This window comes from Terrapene carolina, unplaced genomic scaffold (assembly GCF_002925995.2).
Source record: "Terrapene carolina triunguis isolate 2854851 unplaced genomic scaffold, T_m_triunguis-2.0 Scaffold58, whole genome shotgun sequence".
Taxonomy (NCBI): Eukaryota; Metazoa; Chordata; order Testudines; family Emydidae; genus Terrapene; species Terrapene triunguis.
The window spans coordinates 110,953,444-110,959,112 of record NW_020664409.1 but is presented as its reverse complement, the minus strand read 5'-3'; positions in this window follow the sequence as shown (position 1 = coordinate 110,959,112).

The following is a 5,669-nucleotide window of genomic DNA, read 5'->3' as shown; positions in this document are numbered from 1 at the left end:
CCACCTACAGTCTAAACCACGCCTCGCAGGTACCATTCAGTGAATGCTCTCCTCCACCCTCACACTCTCTCTCTTTCACTGGGCTGGGGTAGGGGTTTGGGAGGGGGTGTGGGCTCTGGCCTGGGGCTAAGGGGTTTGCAGTGTGGGAGGGGGCTCTGGGCTGAGCCTGGGGCAGGGAATGGGGGTGCAAGCTCTAGGAGGGAGTTTGGGTGCAGGAGGAGGCTCTGGGCTGGGGCAGAGTGTTGGGGTGTAGGAGGGGGTACAGGGTGCTGGCTCTGGGAGTGGGAGTCAGGGCTGGGGCTTGGGGTGCAGGAGGAGGTATGGGGTGCTGGCTCTGGGGTGGGGGGGCAGGGGGTTGGGGTGCAGAAGGGGCTTTGGGGTGCTGGCTCCCGGAGAGGGATGGGGGTTAGGGTGCGGTCTCCTGCCGGGCAGCATTTACCTCCGGTGGCCCCTGGATGGTGGCACAGCGTGGCTGCTGCTAAGGCAGGCTCCCTGCCTACCCCAGCCCCACACCGCTCCTGGAAGGGGCCAACATGCCCCTGCGGCCCCGGGGGGGAGGGAGGGGGATGTGGCTCCGCTTGCTGCCACTCTCTGCCAGCACCGCCCCTGCAGCTCCCATTGGCCACAGCTCCCTGTTCCTGGCCAATAGGAGCTGTGGGGGTGGTGCTTGCAGGCAGGAGCAGCGTGCAGAAGGAGGCCCCCCACTCCCGGGGGCCATGCTGCCTGCTTCTGGGAGCCCCGTGGGGTTGGGGCAGGCAGGGAGCCTGCCTTAGCAGCAGCCACGCTACACCGCCAGAGATGGCAATCGACTGGGAGAGCCTCTAGGATCGACCACCACTGGGCTAGAGGGTCCAACATTCACAGAAGCAGAGGGTGCTGACCCCTATATCCCTGAGGGTATGTCTCCACTTGGCATATGAGCCTTGGGCTAAGAGGCTGTTTAATTGTGGTGTAGATGTTCAGGCTGGAGCCTGGGCTCTAGGACCCTCCCGGCTTGCAGGGCCCCAGCCAGAGCCTGAACGTCTACACTGCAATTAAACAGCCCCTTAGCCTGTTGAATGACCATGTAGACATGCCCTAAGTGCTGGATAACGAAGGGGTCTCTCCCCTTATAGTCTGGTAGCCCTTTGAAATGTTTGAAGTGTATCCCCAGATAAAGTTAGTCTCCCCTGCTGGTGTGCAGATGCCATGCTGCCTTCCTCAGCCTCTTGTGAATTAGCTCTTTCGATTGGTTTGATCATGGTGTTTACTGTAGATGTACTTTCCTTGTCTCTGGCTTATGAACTTAACCCTGGCAGACGGGTACATCCACATTCCCTTGTCTAGGACAAACTTCTTTATTTGCTCTACTCAGATTGCTTGGTCTGACTCTGTGTTAGGAACCTGTTTCCAGCACATGTACATACCTCTTTACACACAAGTGCTGGGGCTGCAGCACCCCCCTCTGGCTTGAAGTGGTTGTGACGTTGTGCAGTCTATATGGTTTTATAAAAACTTGATAATAAGTCAATATAATGTAACTGGGATAGTTTTAGAGAAAATATGGTAATAAGTGAATATAACGTAACTGGGATATGCTTCATGCAAAAGGTCTCTTGTAAGGTATCATTACAAAGCTTATAATCTACTGAGTGTGATCATCCGATTTGTATAAATGTACCACTCTTGTATCTAAAACTAGAAATATAAAATGTAACTCTGAGGGCCTATTGTAATTATGTAAAGTGTGGGCCATTAATGATGGTTTGGAATCTTGATGACTCCCATTAACCAGGACCATTGTCTGCAGATGGTTGTGTTTACCTGTGAGTCTTCCTGTATATGTGTGTGCTGGCAAGTGGGCAATGAAGTCTTGCAGTGACATGTGATCATGTCACCGGAACTGGAATCCATCTTTAACCTGGTGCTTTTCCAGTGAGGGGGGGGTGGAAACCCAGAGGGACAAAGGGTTCCCGCCTTATGCAAAAGATATATAAAGGGGTGGAAGAGAGCAGAGGGGGAGAGGAGCCATCATGAAGAATCCCCTAGCTATCACCTGAGCTGGAACAAGAGCTGTACCAGGGGAAAGAATTGTGCCCAGGCCTGGAAGGGGTCCAGTCTGAGAAAAACTTACTGAAGCATCTCTGAGGGTGAGATTATCTGTATTCAGTTTGATTAGACATAGATTTGCGCATTTTATTTTATTTTGCTTGGTGACTTACTTTGTTCTGTCTGTTACTACTTGGAACCACTTAAATCCTACTGTCTGTATTTAATAAAATCACTTTTTATTTAGTAATTAACTCAGAGTATGTATTAATACCTGGGGGAGCAAACAACTGTGCATATCTCTCTATCAGTGTTATAGAGGGCGAACAATTTGAGTTTGCTCTGCATAAGCTTTATGCAGGGTAAAACGGATTTATTTGGGTTTAGACCCCATTGGGAGTTGGGCATCTGAGTGCTAAAGACAAGCACACTCCTGTGAGTTGTTTTCAGGTAAACTTGCAGCTTTGGGGCAAGTGATTCAGACCCTGGGTCGGTGTTGGAGCAGACAGGAGTGTCTGGCTCAGCAAGACAGGGTGCTGGAGTTCTGAGCTGGCAGGGAAAACAGGAGCAGGGGTAGTCTTTGCACATCGGGTGGCAGCTCCCAAGGGGGTTTCTGTGATCCAACCCGTCACAGTGGTTTCCATCATATCCAGGGTTTACACTTTGGTTCAGTGGCCAGCATGTTACCACTTCTCATATGATACCTTACGAGGCGCAGGTTGGCTAAATATTCTGACAACACTGTGTTGGGTGCACCCTTTGCCAGTTGGCTGTTAGGGTCACAGGTTCCTGTTTGACTCTTCACTGTTTACAACGCACTCAGCCACTGGAAAATAAAATGTCCTTCCTTATTGTGTTTTGCATCCTCCTTTTCCATGGGGGGTGGAGGTGGCCACTGGGGGTTCTATGCTTGGGGAGCTGTTGTAGGTGCGACAGCACCTCATGTGGATGAGACCGGCAGTCCGTTGGGGCCATGTGTGCACCCCAGACTGCATGCTCTTGAACGAGGGCATAAAGGGTGGAACGGCCCCAACCCTCCCTCTGTTCTCTCTTATCGCCCATGGCAGTCAGATAGAACTTGGTGAGTGTCCGATCTCTAGTACTTCCACATAGCTATCAACCAGCCGCCCCAGAAAGTGCCTCAGATTCACAGTGAGGCCCAAGCCTTACCGGAGCAGGGTTCTGCCCTTCAGACACTGCATGGCATGGAAAGTATTCACCAAATGCCTGGTTGTGCGTTTAAGGAGGTACAAAATCCACATCTACCTGACTTGCCGGTCAGAGGCAGGTCCCAGGAGACCACAGCCTATGTCCTCTCCCTCTTCTAAGCAGGACTCATCATGAGCTATGATCCACTCCCGATTGGCAGGAGCATACCTCCCAGGGCCAGGTTCTAGCCTCTCCAATCGCAAACTCCCGAAAATTAAATCCAACAATGGTGTGTACGAGTCTGGGACTTAGGCCGCATGCTGGTGTGTACATATGGGACACCGCTTGCCAGACTTCACATGTGGCTCTTACTGTGTGTTTCCCATGCTCATGTCACACAAACAAGAGCGTCATAGGACCACCTCAGACCCCGTGAAAGCTCATGTAGTGGCTAGACCCAGAGAATGTACAAAAAGGGAGGCTGTTCTCTTATCCCCCATTCCGTGCTGACCCTTGTCACAGACACTGCAGGGACTGGTTGAGATGCCCATCTGAACCATGCTGAATTAACATTTTAACTCTCAAGGTCCATCTTGTAGCAATATTGGCATTTCACACACTCATACAATTGAATTCTATCTTTATAGAATCATAGAATATCAGGATTGGAAGGGACCTCAGGAGGTCATCTAGTCCAACCCCCTGCTCAAAGCAGGACCAATCCCCAGACAGACTTTTGCCCCAAATTGCCCCCTCAAGGATTGAACTCACAAACCTGGGTTTAGCAGGTCCATGCTCAAACCACCGAGCTCCCACCCCCGCCCAACTGAGCAATTACCCTGCCTGCCAGTCTTGAAGCAGCATTCAACGCTAGGAGAAAAGAAGCTAAGTACTTTGAACACGGCCAGAGTGGTTTTTACCCACGAAAGCTTATGCCCAAATAAATCTGTCTGTCTTTAAGGTGCCACCAGACTCCTTGTTGTTTTTGTAGATACAGACTAACACGGCTACCCCCGATACTTGAGAGTTTGCTCTGTTTCCTTAACTTCACCACACCATCTCATCACAGAGCCTCTCTAAGTCCATCTCACGGGGCATTTCCCCTGCTATCAGATAGCTGCCAAGTCTCCCCCTCTGAGTGACAAGGTGGGCTCCAGCAGCAGCATCTCTTGCCTGCATCGGGTAGGTGCGAGTCTCTGCTAGCTGCACTGTGGAGCACTTCACTGCCTGTTGTTCAACGTTATGCTGATGTGGTAGCCAGGTCAGATGCCAAGGTCAGGAGAGCAGCACGGTCCAGGAGAACAGTACTTCGATCCCTGTTTGACTGACAGCTGAAACGCCTCTCGCCCACCATCCAGAGAGGATGCTACTTTCCAGTCGCCTCGATCAGAAGCCACACGGCAACAGGGAACTGCTACTCGCCCCACAGCAACTGTGGTTCTCCGGGATGTTGTAGTCCATGGGGATCCCCCAACCCAGCCTCCATTTGGAGACCTTGGCAACATGGGCTTTGAATTGTGAGGGAACTGAGGGAGGTCTGGCCGCCCTGCCCGTTATGCCCTCTTGTGGGAGCATGAGGAGGCACGGGGGCATGTGTGGCCTGGATGGACACCGCTATCACCTCAGTGGTGGATTAGCCACTGGGACAACTGGACAATTGGAGGGCCCCAGCCAATTGGGGGGTCCTGGAAAAATGGGCGTGCCCAGACCTGCTCCACCCACCTACCTGGCGCTCCTGTTGGGGAGCGGGGTCGGGGTGCTGGGGCTGTCCCACTCTGCCCGCCCAGTGCTCCTGTCAGGGATCGGGGAAGCCCCCGACCCCGCTCCCCAGCAGGACTGGGGACAGGGAGGACTGCAGGCAGAAGGGGTGGGGAGGGGCCCTCTGGCCCAGGGACACACAAAAGCCCTGATCACAGTTCCAGGGTTAACTGCACCCCTGACCCTTTCATAGCTTCCTTGAAGGCCCCCTGCTCAGATCTCAGGCCTGTAGCCATCACCTTTTTCTGGGTGGGAAATCACACGCCTCTCCCTCCACACCAGGGCTATAGGCTGTAATTTCCTCTGGAGACTCACGGTGATCAACTTAGTGAGGCTTAGCACTTGCTGTCCTGTCTCTGCCTGGTGCTAGGAGCGGGTGATCCATTGCCTAGCCAGGCTTCATAAAGGAAAGGATTTATTCAGAACAAAAACATGAAGAGAAAACAGCTAATAAAACACTAAACAGCCTCTACGCCTGCCTGTCTTAGCATGTCACCCGTCTTCGGCAGGGGTCCGTCCCTCAACCTGCCAGCAGTATCTGACCCCTTGGCTAAAGTGTGCCAGTGTTTGGACCAAGTGAGAATGACACCCCCCCCCCCAACCCTGCTATCATAGGTTGCCCACTTTATACAATTCTCCAAACTTAATCTGCTGGGCCTCTTGAACCCTGTCCAAACCAGCATATACAATTCCCTCCCCCCACCCCCCGGGCTGGCTTGGTGATCCCTCTATCC